Source organism: Lissotriton vulgaris, chromosome 6 (genome assembly GCF_964263255.1).
Source record: "Lissotriton vulgaris chromosome 6, aLisVul1.2, whole genome shotgun sequence".
Taxonomy (NCBI): Eukaryota; Metazoa; Chordata; class Amphibia; order Caudata; family Salamandridae; genus Lissotriton; species Lissotriton vulgaris.
Genome location: NC_141694.1, coordinates 836,681,782 through 836,697,902, shown reverse-complemented (window position 1 = coordinate 836,697,902; position 16,121 = coordinate 836,681,782). Strand labels below are relative to the sequence as shown.

Sequence of the window (16,121 nt, the reverse complement as noted above, 5' to 3'; positions counted from 1 at the left end):
CTTATCAACATTCATTCTAAAAATCTTTGGATCATAGTGTTTAACCCAATCAGCATTTGTTAACCCAATCATCATTACTTGTATACGGGATTCTTGACCTGGATAGGATGTCCATAATGCAATAGTTGTATAACTGTCAAGATGTGAATTATAAGTTGGACCTCAGGAACTGCCCCCGCATCTAAACAGTAGTTGAATGTATTTTAAGTTGAAATATATTGATTGTAATTTCAAAACATTTACACATTGTTTTATTTTCGCAGTGCCCCTGAAGAAGGGAATCATCCCGAAATGCATTGGGCTTACTTCTCAACTGTGATTTCTAATGTATCAGAGTATTGCTCAGCAGAACAATTATTGTGTTAACTTTATTTTGTTGCTATTTAGTGTTTTTTCCTGCAAAAAATGTTTAGCATTTGTTAAAACGTCTGACTGACTTGTCGGAACAAATGAGATTTATATGCAAATGATCATAAAAATATATGGTTTTTGAAGAAACAATCTTGTTTTCTCTATTTTTGATCAATTAAATCAACAAGGTTTCAATTGCTACGATGGTTATACTTTAATACTATGTAGTGCGCTTGGTAAACTAGTGGAGTTTTCCACCAGAGGTTCTTTTGTTACTTTCAGGTTGGCTACCTTTCAACCAAGAAGCACACTAACATTACCTGAACATTGTATGTATTTGAGTAAAAATGTACTAAATAAGGGAGTGCGCAGATAAGAAAATTCTTTTTTTTGCAAAATCATGAGTGTCATCATCAGTGGTGGCAACGGGATGGGCAAAGAACGTGGCTGACCGTGTGATATTTAACAACCTTCAAGGATGGCAATGACAGTATGACTTCGTATCCGGACACTCTTTGTGTGGTAAGGGTCGTTTTAGCTTTTTGTATTATTGCAAAGACAGAATGCTCAGTATACAGTGTCAGAGGGGAGCCCATAACTATGGGGGTGCTTTTTTCAACAGTGAATGCTGTGGTCGATAAAGCCTGTTCACAAGGATAATGGCCCCTCATCACTGAGTCTAACATGCCACTGAAGTATGCAATTGGTTTGTGGCCCATGGGGTATTTTTGGGTGAGGACTGCTGTCATGACCTGTCCATTGCAGTGAGTGAACAGATAGAATTCCTTTGTGTAGTCAGGAGAGCCTAACACTGGTGCATTTGTAATTTCATCTTTCAATTTTGTAAAGGCTGATGTTATTTCAGGTGTCCAGTCAATCTTGTTATGCCTGTCTTTAGCCATTTTGACAGCTTTCAGGAGTGGTGCAGTTACAGTAGAATAATCAAAGACCCCCTGTCTGACGTAGTTCACTAGTCCTAGGAACTTTTGCATGTCTTTGACTGTCGGAGGTTCTGGAGTGTTCCTGATTACTTCTACTCTTCCTGGCGTAACTCTTCTTCCTGATGCTGAAATCATTTGACCTAGGTACTACACTTCTTCCTGACAGTATTGCAGTTTTTGTTTGTCTACTTTATATCCTCTCTGTGCTGGTGTTGTAAGTAGGGCAATTGTATCCTGTCGGCACTCTTGCTCTGTGGTGCTACAGAGAAGTATGTCATCGACATATTGAAGCAGAGTGCTGTCACATTGGAAGTTTGACAAATCATCTTTGACAACTCTGTTGAACACACTGGGGGACTCACAATAGCCCTGGGGCAATCTTTGATATGTGAACTGCCTATTTCTGAAGGAAAATGTGAATAAAAACTGTCTGTCAGCATGCAGTGGGACACTGAAAAGGGCATTTTTCAGGTCAATGACGGAAAAGTACTTGGTATTGGGTAGGATGTTAGTAAGAATTACTGAAGGGTCAGGGACAATGGGAAATTCTGGGACCACTATGCTGTTAATCGAGCGAAGATCATGAACTAGCCTCCATTGGCTTGTTTGTTGTTTGCGTACAGGAAACAGACATGTGTTACAAGGTGAGATACAGGGGTATATCACGCCTTGATCTAGTAATGCCTGTATGGTAGGGGCAATTCCTTCTTCCGCTTCTTTAGACAAGGGGTACTGGCGCACTCTGGGGAGAATGGCACCTTCTTTCAGTCTTACTCTGAATGGTTTAGCTGATCGAAAGAGTCCTACATCCTTGGGACCTGTGGTCCAGAGGATGCTGGGTACCTGAGCTAAGTCTGAGTCACGTGCAGTATCAATTACTGTGGGGGGAGTTGGTGTTCTAATTTCAACTGTCACTGACAGGGGGACTGGATTTTGATATATAATTTCTGCCTTCGAATGTTCCTCAGGCTCACTGAATAGTTCTTTATCTGAAATGTTTCTCACCAGACGTCCAGGCTCAATGAAAATGACGCAGGCCCATGTGTGGGCGAAGTCATCTATGGCTAGAAAAGCTCCATATGTAGGTGTTATTTCAAGACAGTGCATTCCTAGGATCATGTTTTTGTCAGGTACTGGGAAATTCTGAGATTGAGGGCGGAAGAGAAATTCTTTGGGAAGATGGACAGTGTGCCCGTTTATCTCTGGTGTGTTGGCAATGACAATGTGAACCGCTGTGGAAAATGCTTGCTCATCCACTGGGCGGGCTCTTATCTGATCATTCAGGGAAGAATCCACAGTGACAGCCATCATTCTGGTCAGTGATGTACCAGAAATGGAGCAAGTCATTGTGCCATCCTCACTGAAGTGTATTGTCTTATTTAACTTGGCCATGAGATCACGTCCCAAGAGATTCATTGGGGACTGTGTTGAGTAAAGCAGACGCTGCTTAATACATTTGCCTCCTATTTCCAATGGTACTGGCTTTGTGAAAGGGACCCTTGTTATTGCCTTAGAGAAACCCTGTGTGGAGATGGGCAGTGCTCCTTCCCTTATATAGGAGAATGTGGCACCTGTGTCGATCAGAAAACTATACGTTTTGTTGTTAATCGTGAAATACACAACTGGATCCTCTCTATTATTTGTGAGACACGACAACAAGGGACACACTAGGGTTGTCTGTGGGCTGTCCTAACTTGATACCCTCCAGCCCGGTACTGCTGGATGGTGCCCTGTAAAACTGAATTGGTGGTGGGCAGTACTGTGGCTCCCTGAGGTACAGGAACTTGTGTCTGTGGCACCATTTGGTACACGGGTATTTGTTGCTGAAGTAGTTGTGGCTGTGCTTGTTGAACTGGGGGCTGTACTTGGGCCATCACCTGTGTTTGTAATTGCACCTGCTGCAGCATTGGCAGTTGCTGTGCTGCAGAAGCGTAGGTGTACACTACCTGGGGTTGCAGTGGTTGTGGCTGCTGCTGAACGTATTGTGTTGGTGCCTGAATTTGCTGTGGGTGTACTCTACCTGCTGACCTTTCCTCATCCCGTATTTTAGTACGGCAGTCCTTTATAAAGTGACCTGGCCGCTGGCAGTAGTAACACAGTCGTGCTCCTGGCTGGGGGGCAGATCTCTGAGAGCCTGACCCTCTACCCCTCCCTCGCATCCCAGTATTTGCAGACCATTTTGCTCGTTATCATTATACTGCTGTTGTTGTCCATTATCATGGATGGGCTGTGCCTGCATGGATTGTGTGGCTACCTGCATGTTACCTCCTAGTGCATTCTGGGCATTTTGTGGAAAGTTAGTGACAGCAGTCATTTGACTCACTGGTGTAGCTACCATAACTGCGTCAAGAACCTCCCTTTTCTTTAGTTTTTGTTGCACTAATTTAGCAGCTACATTTTCAATTGCTAATTGCCTCTTTTTCTCCTGCTCCTGCTCCTTCTTGGAAAAGTGAATGATGTGATGTTGTATTTCTGGCCAAGGTTTGCATTCCATTGCTACTATTCCATCTAACTTGTCCTGTACTGCGGTGGGCAGTCCCTTTTTAACTGTGTGGTAGAAGAACCTACAGTTACCTCCAGTCACGTCCCATTTCTCTCCTAACTCCTGATGCCACTTTTCCTTCATTCTTGAAATGTACTGTGCGGGGTCTTCATTGCTTTGCATTGTTTGTGACATTAGAGACCCGATGTCTGGGACATCGGGGAACTTCCGGCGTAGTTCACTCCATAGGGCAGACCTTATTTTATTGAAAGGATTACCATCGAATTCTGTGTTAGTGGTGAAAAGTCTGTAGTCAACGCGTGTGAACATATCATCTGCATCCTCTCCAATCAGGGAAGTGAGCAGACTTTTTACATCCCCAAGAGCCAATGGCACACCTGTAGTGTGTTTTCAAAGGCTTGTATCCACTTTCCAGCACCCTCTGTGAGGGGTGGGAGTTCCTTCTTCAAGTTTTCTTTGTCCATAAGGGACCAAGGGACATACATGGCGCGGTCCCAGACGTTTTTAAACAACAGGGGCAGCTGGCGTGTTACCCCTGTGGGCCTTGTTGTGTCATACCTTTGTGCGTATTTCTGCCAGACCCTTAGGCCTTGGTGCATGTAGTCGTAGTCCCAATAGTCATCTCCTGCCCCCTGCAAGATATATTCTTCAGCAGTGGCCATTTCCTCTGGTTCAAAAGACCCATCTCGGGGCCAAGCATTCATTTGGGGTGCATTAGCTTCTGTCCAGCCTGCCAAGTTATCTGAGAATGGATTGACATAATAGTCAGACCCTTCTCCAAGTACTACTATCTCATTTGGTGTCAGATCGTTGGTCAATGACTGTCCTGGTCTGCTAAGGGCCATGTGGTACAGTGCTCTAGATCTGGTGGTGCGCAGGTGTGCTGTGCCTGATACATCATATTCCTGTGGGATATCATTAGGTCTCCCATGGTTACCTAACACTGCAAGTTTTTCTACTTCTGTTCTTCTCTGCCTTCTCCACCTTTTTTCTGCTCTTTCAATCACATTTGGCAGGTCCAAATTGTCTATGTCTAGCACTATTCCGTGAGGTGCAGCCACTGGGGGTGGTGCCTGGTGGGCAGGTGTCTGTGGCGGTGTCACCTGGGGGTTGTAGTTAATGACTGTTGGCGGAGCTTGGAATACACTGAAGTGGCTGTACAGGAAGGTGCTGTGTTATTCTCTGGTGGGGCTGCACCTTGGGCTTCCTGATGTAGGTATATCCATGGCTCTTGCTGTCGCATGATAGTTGGGACCCCACCACTGTGTGACTCTGCGCTGTTTGCAGCACTCGCTAATTCATTGAGTGTTGGTTGTTGCCTTTTACTAAATTGGCCCAAGCCACTCGTTAGTTCAGTCATTCTATCATCTACTCTGCCCACTTGAAATGACAATCGCTGGAGTGTTGCTGTATTATCAGTGGTGTTTCTTGAGTGTTGTTCATGTGACATGTCCGCTGCTTCTCTACCCGTTCTTTGGAATAAATCCTGCTCTGTCCTCCACCTGTTGATATCTCTCTCAGGGACTACCTCAGAGGGATATCATTTGCTGTCCCTGTTTTCTTCATTGAATTGTAGCAGGTGTCCTTCCCCTCGCCTAGGACCAGTGTTCAGGGGCTGCCACCCACTCTGGTGTGTCTGTGTATTGTAATGCTGCTGGCTAGGGGACAGGATTGGGCATGTCTAGTTGTTCCGGAGGTATCGTGATCCCTAGTGAAGGGTGTAGGGACTGGGCGGTAAAGTCTGAGGAGTGGCATGTGGGAACTGTGCTGTGAACCGCCAGAGGCCCCATTGCTCTCTTGGTCCTCTTCCTGCTGGGGGCCTGCAGAGTTGGATGCAGGAGTCATCCTTATTGTAAATAGCGCGTCAATTTGACCTGGCATTCCTGAAGCGGCACCCTGCATCACCGGGCCTTGGGAGCTTAGGGATAGCTGGCCCTGTGTATTCTCTGGTCTACTGTCTCGTAAATCATCTGAGATGTCTGGGATAGAGATATCGACATGGCCCATGGCTGCCCGGTAATTTGATGAGGGTTCTAAGTCAGTTTTGATAACCGGTTCTGGATACATACCACCTGAGTCATAAGCTGGTGGAGGTTCAGTGGGTGTTGGTGGTGGTGTGTCATTGTCCTTAAAGACGCTCCACATAGCCAGGGTGTCTTTACATTTTTTGAGCTTGCTACCAGAGTATTTACCCTCCAGGAATGTTCTAGCGTGATCTAGTATCATCCTATCAAATGTACCTTCTCTGGGCCATGGGTGCAGCATATTTTGTGTGAGTTTGTGATGCTCGATACAATGTTTCATGATACACTTTTCCTGAGCTGTAAAGTTTTTTATCACGTGTTTCAGAGGCGGTGTCATTATTCCTCAACGTTGTGTATAGAAAGGGATGAAGATGTTACTCCACTAGGCGCTATAGTCAATCTCACCTGCTGCGAGTCTGTTGTGTCAATTCCCAGGAGTGAGACCAGTGTCAAGATGACTGTACCCGTCAGTGGTGAAACCTGAACAGAGGATGCTGTTAGATCCTCAGAAAGGGCAGTAACATGACCGTTCTCTATGTGTACCGTGATCTGTAGTCTTGGGTATTGTGTGGGCTGTCTGCTCATATCCTAGAGCTACCTTTGAGGTGGGCAATCTGTAGCAGTGAATGTGACAACATTATTCTCCTTTTAACAGGCGGTTTTGTAAATATGCCCACAATAATGGATAATGCGTTGTGGAAGGGTGTCTTTGTAGCAGCTCTATGAGACTTGGTGATGGCTGCTGCTGCAGCTGGTCATGCAGCTCCTGGGCGTGATGCTCACAAACCAGGGGTAAGTTGGGGTCGTGCAGCACCTGTAAAAATAATGTGTGATGTTCACAGCCTAGTAGGGCGTGGGTATCCTGTAAATCTCACTACCTCTCCGGGTAGTTGGTGCTTGGAGGAGATGGTGTGAATGAATGCTGGTGGGTGAGATCAGGGCTTTCGCTATTTACTACACTTCCCACTGACTGAATTAATTCTGTGGAGGGGGTTTCAGTAGTATATGATGTTGATGGGGACACCAATGGTAGTTGCAAAGGTATGTCTTGAGTGTCCCCCACGGAGGGGGAGCTTTGTGAGTACTGTGGTCCCTCAAGTGTAAGGTGTGGGCTATGGGTAGGGGATCTATAGGTTCGCGCTGGCAGGCACAGTCTCACTAGATGCAGTGTAGATGCTCTTATCTCAGTACCCTGTGTGAGTGGGATTCCCAACAAGTTCCACGCTTTAGATATCAAGGAAATTTGGCGTCTGTTAAATTTTCTCAGAGTTTGTGCGCTAGTGTTCTGTACTGCTATTATTTTGTTATCTAATATGTGCAGAACAACCTCAACTGGTTTCTGTCCACTATAGCTCATCTGTATCTTCTAGTGAAAAATATATATATTTATATATATATATATATATATATATATATATATATATATATATATATATATATATATATATATATATATATATATATATATATATATATATATATATATATATATATATATATATATATATATATATTACCTACTGGCAGTCGCCAGTAGGTAGTTATAGTTAGGATTTTTTTCAATGTTAAATCTCAAAATTCTATTTGAAATAACTTTGGCGCCGGTTGACGAATCTGACTGAAAATTTCCTCAAAATGGCCTCGCGGCGTTCCGGTCCTTCCCTGAAAGTTTGGGGGGGATTCGTCAAGCGGGGGCCGAGATAAAAGGGGGGTCCCAAAACGCGTTTTCCCCATGGTAATTTCCATAGGGCGGTCGATTTCACTTTTAACCCGAACGGCTGAATGGATTTCCACCAAACTTGGCAAAATTGTATGGACTGGTAGCCCGATGTGCCTTTGCTATGTCTCAAGATATGTGCTCCAGTGGATTTTGAGTAATTTAGGTTCAAAAAAATATATATATCTATAGGCGCGCTCCGGTGCGCGCACCGGGGAGCGCACCAGCCGCGACACGCGACTTGCGCGCGGAAAGCTGATTGGCTCATGGGTGTCTGTAAACATTCGAAACAGTCCGGAGCGGCCGCCATCTTGTGTCTCGGTAGGATCGAGACACAAGAGGTGACATAAAAAAAGGGAGAAATGACTATAAGGGGGCAGGGTAGACCCCCTCCTGACCCCCTAGGTTTGATGTGGGGGCTAAAATAGGGTCCCGCGGGGCAATTTAAAAAAATATTTTTTTTCGATTTGCACGGGGCAGCGCCCGGTACGCGCACCGGGGAGGGAAGCACGGGGAAAATCCAGGGCCTTATTTATGAAGGCCTTGCGACAGTTTTGTGCCGCCTGTGCGTCACTTTTTGTGACGCACCAGCGGTGTAAAAAAATGCGCATCGTTGCGCTATATTTAAAAAGTGACGCATCTGGGTAGATGGGTCACTTTTTAAAACCCTGCGCCACATTATACCTGCGTCAGGTATAATGTATGCAGAGGGGGCATTCCCCCGCAAAAAGCTTCGTAATAGTGACGCAGTGAAATCTATGAGATTTCACTGCGTTACTTTTAGGATGCTGTTGCGTCAAAATCTTGCGCCTGCCTCACAGCAGGTGTAAGACTGACGCAAGACCTTTCACATGGTGCTTTCCCCATGTGAAAGGACGCATTACTGGAGTTGCGTCACTTTTGTGACGCACTCCAGCAATGCGTCACTTTTGTGTTTACAGATACGTCAGAAATACTGACGTATCTGTAACTCCTTGCGACATGATTCGTCATACATTAAATATGACACATCTGGAATGTCGTAAGGAGTGCGCACAGAAAAGTGATGCATCGCTGTTTTCACGCAGCGATGCGTCACTTTTCAGAAATGAGGCCTCCAGTTTATTCACTGTGTTACCTCTATGACCCTTTCTTGCGTCAATACGTCCCTTTTGCATACATTACACCTGACGTAGGAATAATGTGGCGCAGGGGCTTACAAAGTGATGCAACTACCTAGATGTGTCACTTTGTAAATATGACTGAATAAGATGCATTTTTTACAGCACTGGTGCGTCACAAAAAGTAACGCATCAGTGGCGTTAAAGTGACGCATGGCCTCATAAATGAGTCCTTCAGTCTTCTACTCATGCGTCATATTAAATTTATGACGTATTATGTTGGAAGTTCTTTTAGATACGTTAGTATTTCAGACGTATCTGTAAGCGCAAAAGTGAAGCATTGCTGGAGTGTGTCACAAAAATGAAGCAACTCCAGCAATGTATCCTTTCACATGGGGCCAAGCCCCATGTGAAAGGGCCTGCACGCCTGCTGTGAAACAGGCGTAAGATTTGGATGCAACAGCGTCATAAAAGTGACGCAGTGATATCTCATAGATTTCACTGCGTCATCTCTACGACCCTTTCTTGCGTCAATACGTCCCTTTTGCATACATTACACCTGACGTAGGAATAATGTGGCGCAGGGGCTTACAAAGTGACGCATCTACCTAGATGCGCCACTTTGTAAATATGAATAAATAAGGTGCATTTTTTACTGGACTGATGAGTCACAAAAAGTGACGCTCTGGTGGTGTTAAGGTGATGCATGGCTTCATAAATGAGGCCTTCAGCCTTCAACTCCAGCAATGTATCTTTTCTTACCCTTCCACACCCCCGTTCCTTTTCAACATTTTCTTTGAATATCAACATTCCCTATATTCACTCTTCTTCTCCTTACTTTTCTTCCCAACATTCACCTTCTTTCAGTCCCCCTACTTCACTTCCTTTCTCCTCTCATACCTTTCTGTTCTTTCTTACTCATTTTCCTTTCCATTATCAATGCACTCCATTTCACTTACTCTTTTTCATTTTTTAAAGAATATAGCTCTTTGATGAGAATTGGAGGTAGTTCTGAAAAGAACTTTTGTTTACTTCTTTTTTCAAAACAGGAACAAAAACAGGGAATGGAAACTGCTCAACAGGAGCAAAAAGAACAAAAAAAATGAGGGGTGGAAAGGGCAGCGATGGTTTTCCAATGCTCGAACCATGAGCTGTACACTTTGTTCCCCAAAGGTAAGGAGTTGATTGCAGTATCTGCATCTGAGGGCGCCATGGTTAAAAGCAGGTTGAATATTTGGCACAAGCTCCTGCGATTGCCCTCTCCCAGAAGTAGTTGCTCCTCCGGTGGATGTAGAGGCCCCATCACTGGGAACCTCTTGTGCCAGAGCCCTGACACTTTCCCGGGCAAAATTCTGGGGGTGCTTCCTCTCCACATGCCGGATCATCGTGAAGTTTCCAAATGAGTATTTTTTTAAGGGGTTACCCCGTGACAGTACTTCTTTGCAGATCCTGCACTCCACTTTTGGAGCATTCACCTTTTTTTGGTTAGGTGGTATTTAAAAAAATTTCCAAATAAAATGTTCCTTCACCTTTCGTTGAGGAGGCTCTTCATTGATGAATTCAGGTTCTTCATCACTGCTGGATTCTCTGGCAGCCATGTTAAACCAAGAAAGATCCAGGAGCAAAAAGGCAGGTCTTGCAGTCACAAAAGTGAAAGAAGAAGTGAAGGAAATGGGTGGGGATTTCATTCTTTGTAAGGTCACATGACTTGACGCGCTGACGCTGCGCGCACCGGAGGGCTTCCGGGGCGCATACGCGGCGCGAACGTAGGCGCTTCCGGGGCGCATACGCGGCGCGAACGTAGGCGCTTCCGGGGGCGCATACGCGGCGCGAACGTAGGCGCTTCCGGGGGCGCTTACGTTGCGCGCCGAAGTGACGTCATCATAGTTTTACGGAAATGCAAAATCATTTTCATTTCCTTTTAAAAAAAACTGCTTTTATTTGTATGGTACGAAATGTTTTGCCTTTTTATTAACTTTTCATTCATATTTTTTTCACGAACGAAAGTAGCGCTCTGGGTGCGTTTTCCCGAGAGCTTACCGGAGAGCTTACCGGAGCGCGCACCCAGAGCGCCCCAGGAAAAAATGATAAAAGAAAAAAAAAAATTAAAAATTAATACTTACACAAAACAGCAAATTGTAAAAAAAACATAGGTTAGAAAATCGATATAGAAAGGAATTAGCATTTAAAAAACCTATGAAATTCACTGAAAAAACCATAGGTTTCACACCAGTTATAGTTAGGAATTAGCATTTAAAAAACCTATTAAATTCACTGAAAAAACCATAGGTTTCACACCAGTTATAGTTAGCTGGAAATTGTACTGACATAAAACCATTGAAATTCCCACGTTATAGTTAGTTGGACTCACTATAACTTGCGCGCCTGCAATGCACTGCTGATGATGTCACATATTACATCACTCATGACATGGTCAGTGACATCACTCATGACATCACTGATGACACCATCCTTGTGACAGAGTGAGAGACCTCCTTTCAGTGTAATGTATGCCTTGAAACACATATTCAAAAATAGTATTTAACATTTTCAAAAAAATGGAGACACCCATACCAGTTACAACAAACAATTCAGTAATTCCACCATCTATATACACATCCACTCATTCACCAACAGTTCTATATAGTCACTCATACATATACTCACTGATTATATGTAGTGATACACCCATACATCCTGTTACACTTCGACAGTCATCCAAAAGTTACTCACACACATATTCACACATGCAAAAAAACTATTGAACATCCATTTATTTGCATACACAGCAATACACACACTACCACTTTACTTCTAAGAATACTTACACATACTTACTCTCTTAAACAATCACTCATATAAACACATACTTATTTAAACAGGAACTCTTATAATCTCTCACTTTCACATATACTCACTTTTATAAATCAATACTCACATATACTAGATTAAAACATATGTCGTTACTGAAAAAGACAATAGTGAGACAGTCGTTTACTCACTAACATACACATATACACACTCATCCATCCATACAGTCCTGTACATATGCTGTCTTCAAAACACATACAAACAGTGAGTCAGTCACCAACCCATACAGCCACTTATACACAAAGTGAAACACTGATACATACATTTCAATATTTAAAAGTTACTTGCTAATATATGTATTCACTAAGATACACTTAATAAGGCAGTTAACCAATCAATTCTTTTAAAAACAAACATCAATTTACACACTTATTTAACCATTTATTCTTCCATCGTACTTTACAAATACATATACAAAACAAATTTATTTTTCAGAAAGACACACATTCACTGGATGGTGTCATCAGTGATGTCATGAGTGATGTAATATGTGACGTCATCAGCAGTGCATTGCAGGCGCGCAAGTTATAGTGAGTCCAACTAACTATAACGAGGGAATTTCAATGGTTATATGTCAGTAAAATTTCCAGCTAACTATAACTGGTGTGAAACCTATGGTTTTTTCAGTGAATATATATATATATATATATATATATATATATATATATATATATATATATATATACTAGCAGCCCGTCCCGACGTTGTCGGGTATGAATTGCTGCCGGCCAGTAGTATATTGTTTTGTAGGATTTCGTTTTGATAGCATTTCTTATCTGTGACAGGCCTGTGAAACGCTCTGATTCACAGTGCACTGCTGATGCACTTAAGAGTGCGCGTTCAGTAGTGTGTGAACTCGAGTTTCCCTACTTTATTTTTCCTTGCAATATTATATAGCGCAAACTCGACAACATGGCATGAGCACAATTTACATTACAGAAGAACACATTCATTTGTGGTAGGCACGGGGAGACAAAGCGATTTCCCTGGAATCACAGGATGTTGATCTGATGCCGAGATTCGAACGTAGCTCCCCAGCTCTAAAGCTTGCAATTCTAGAACTTGTGGCGGGAGGTGTGTCTAAAAGTGTATGTCGGTACTGGCCATCAATGAGAGAGACCTGTGCATTTTTCAAATGGGTGGTTAAAAATATGAGTATGTTGCTGGAGATGTGGGCCGCCGTGCAACCAATGTACTTACCGGGGGAGGGTAAACACCCATTATTCCGCAACTTTCTTTCCGCATACCATCACTCCGCATACTTTCATTACGAAAGTACCATGACTCCGCAATGCCATTATAACGCATGGCATTACATTTTATATGCTTTTACCACGCATGCATTTACAACGAAATTCGTTGTAAATGCATGAATGGTAAAAGCATGTTTTTTTATGTTTTGATAAGGTAAGTATGGGTATAGGGGTATATGTTTTGGGGTACTGAGGTATATGTTTTGGGGTGTTTGGATATTTTAAAGGGTTCAGATATAGTTTTGGGTTATGGGGTACAGGGTTAGTTTTAGGGTTTAGGGATAGGTATGGGTTTTGGGGTGCAGGGGTATTTTTAGGGTTCAGGGGTAGGTTTGGGTTTTGGGGTATAGGGGTATTTTTAGGGTTCAGGGGTAGGTTTGGGATTTGGGGTACAGGGGTAGTTTAAGGGTTCAGGGCCAGGTTTGGGTTTTGGGGTACAGGGGTATTTTTAGGGTTCAGGGCTAGGCTTGGGTTTTGGGGTACAGGGGTATTTTAGGGTTCAGGGCTAGGTTTGGGTTTTGGGGTACAGGGTTATTTTTAGGGTTTAGGGCTAGGTTTGGGTTTTGGGGTACAGGGGTATTTTTAGGGTTCAGGGGTAGGTTTGGGTTTTGAGGTACAGGGGTATTTTAAGGGTTCAGGGCTAGGTTTGGGTTTTGGGGTACAGGAGTATTTTAGGGTTCAGGGGTAGGTTTGGGTTTTGGGGTACAGTGGTATTTTTAGGGTTCAGGGCTAGGTTTGGGTTTTGGGGTACAGGGGTATTTTTAGAGTTCAGCGGTAGGTTTGGGGATTGAGGTACAGGGGTATTTAAAGGGTTCAGGGCTAGGTTTGGGTTTTGGGGTACAGGGGTATTTTTAGGGTTTAGGGATATGTTTGGGTTTTGGGGTACAGGGTATATTTATAGGGTTAAGATGGGTTAGTGTTTAAGGGTGTTGGGGTATTTTAAGGAGTAAGGGTGGGTTATGATTATGGGGTGCAGGGGTATTTAAAGGGAGCAGGGTGGGATTAGCACACAATATGAGACATTGCATGAAGGGCAGAACGTACCACACGCCCCCAGCGTTTGTCACGCCCCCAGCGTTTGTCACGCCCCCAGCTCACGCCCACAGCACAACGCAGACACGCCCACAAGGGACTACTTTGCTGGCACGGTTCTTTTACCTTTTAAATGTATATGGTGGGCGTCTGCATAGCCTATGTCCTTCTGCTGCAACTGCCCTTTCCAACGCTGTATTGGGTGTTGTGATTGGTGCTGTGGTTCCTGAGATTACCCGCCTCAAATGTTTGGGCTCTTTCTTTATTATATTAGTATGGATTTACTATCGCTGTCCTTATGTGTCAGTTGTCAAGAATGAAGGATAGTCTAGTACAAGTTTGTCCCCTAATGCCTCTTTAATGACTAAATAAAATGCCTCTTCAATCTCTTCTTTATCGGGCCGTTATAAACACCTTCTCGAGAGAGGTCGGGGAATTGTAGGGCACTAGGGTGTTCGCCCAAGCAAGCAACGAGGACCTTGCTGCGCAAGGGGTTGCGGGGCCACGAGGTGATCACTACAGTGGGTATGTCTAATCCTGGTGTTATCATAGAAACATGCACATGTATTGTGTGTGCAGTCTTGTATGTTCTGTAAACCCTATTCATTGGTGTGAAAATTTAATTTAAAAGAAAAACATTTTCTGCAGACCTAAGTGACACCTAGTTATTTTAAACGGCACAGTGAGCTTCTCTGGCTTCTCCTGCAGCGCTGATAAAAAAAGGGGGGCTATTCTGGATGCACAATATGCACACAGAAAGGTAGCAGCATTAAAAAAGTATATCTGTGACAATTGTGGCGCTCAAGATGCTTTATCTTACAGAATCTCTTCAGTTAATCAGTGGCAGATCAATACACATGGGGATACATAAATGCATTTACAATCTCCCTAGTTTTTGAATCTCGCTAACAAACCAGTCTTCTGCATTTGGCAGTGGCCTTCAATAATGTTCCCAAAATATTTTCCAGCAGCATCCTACAAGCGGGCCCTTACCATTAAGTGATAGTATTGGTATGGGGCCAGTCACCAAAATATTATTCTACAATCAATATACATGTGCGTATAATCAAACAACCAATGTGTGCCTAGATATTATGGTCTCCCTAAAGTCAGCCTCTGTACCAGCCAGTGACCTCCAATTCAACGACCATGAAAAAATAATAATAATCACAAAAAGTTCTGCAGCTATACCTAATAAAAACCTCTATATATATATATCACTAAACACCAAGCAGTAACATATAGTCCTAAAAGCGCCTACTAAATAGTGAACATTTGTTCATGTGTTTAAAAAAAAAGAAAAAGAAAAGCAAATGCAAATATTTTTAGTGTTTGAACTTTTATCAAAAAAATTGCGCACTTTGGCCACTAGAGGCCTGGCAGGCCCCTAGACTGAATGGGCATGGGCTTTCACTCACCACCGGGGAATGGCGGTGGGTACGGCTATGTGCCTGGTGGGCCCCTAGACTGAATGGGCAAGGGCGGTCACTCACCGCCGGGGAACGGCGGTGGGTACCGCTATGTGCATGGCGGGACATATCAACTGCCATTTCACAATGTAGATGCAAATGTTGCGCAAATCGTGCCCCGCCCCAGCAGTATGCGTGAACCTCCATCGCCGTGCCAGACACTGGATGCATTTGAAAGATGCACCCTAGCGGCAGCGCACGCATGACCGCCCGGTGTGTCCCCATCATGGCACCCTGATCAACAGCCAATGTGAACCACCATCGTAGAGGCTAAATGCAAGTTTTAAATTTGCGGCAGGCGTGCACTGCTAGCGCGAGGCCAATAACTGCATGGCCAGGCACACATTCAGTTTTGGCAAGGGGATATGGGTGGCAGAGCAGGTACAGGGTTCCTGCCAACACATCATGCTGTGACGAAGGGCGCTGTTCAAGGGTGTCCATTGGCCACCAAGATCATGCAACAGGGCAGTGCAAACATTGCAAGTTTCCCACCTGGGCCAGTGCTGAGTGCACATGCCAGGCCAGTGCACATCAGTAACAATGTTGTGATGTGGTGGCTCACATGTGACATGGGTTGTTGGTTAACATTTACACAGTTCAGTATTCCCATGGACCTGCAGATTGTGCTCCATGTGAGTCTGTGCTTGGTCTGTGCAACAACATGTGATGATGTGATGGATGCACTTTGATTTTATTGCTGTGTGATGTATGCTTGATGGATTGCCCTCTCAATTGTCCATACCCAGCCTATGCAAGTCTAGTCAGAGGTGCCTGACTTCATGGACTGTACATTTATGTATTGGCATGGTGCAACACCTAGATTGGGGCCTGTGGGGATGCAGTTCCACACATGGGGTGTA

General features: G+C 44.0%; 1 protein-coding gene and 1 pseudogene across 1 annotated transcript in view; both read right to left on the bottom strand.

The window, feature by feature from the left end:
* Window positions 1-16,121, bottom strand: part of LOC147708073 (potassium/sodium hyperpolarization-activated cyclic nucleotide-gated channel 1-like) — a 2,256,393-nt gene that overhangs the window by 585,138 nt on the left and 1,655,134 nt on the right. The window lies entirely within an intron of this gene.
* On the bottom strand, window positions 3,355-4,640 carry LOC147708076 (uncharacterized; annotated as a pseudogene).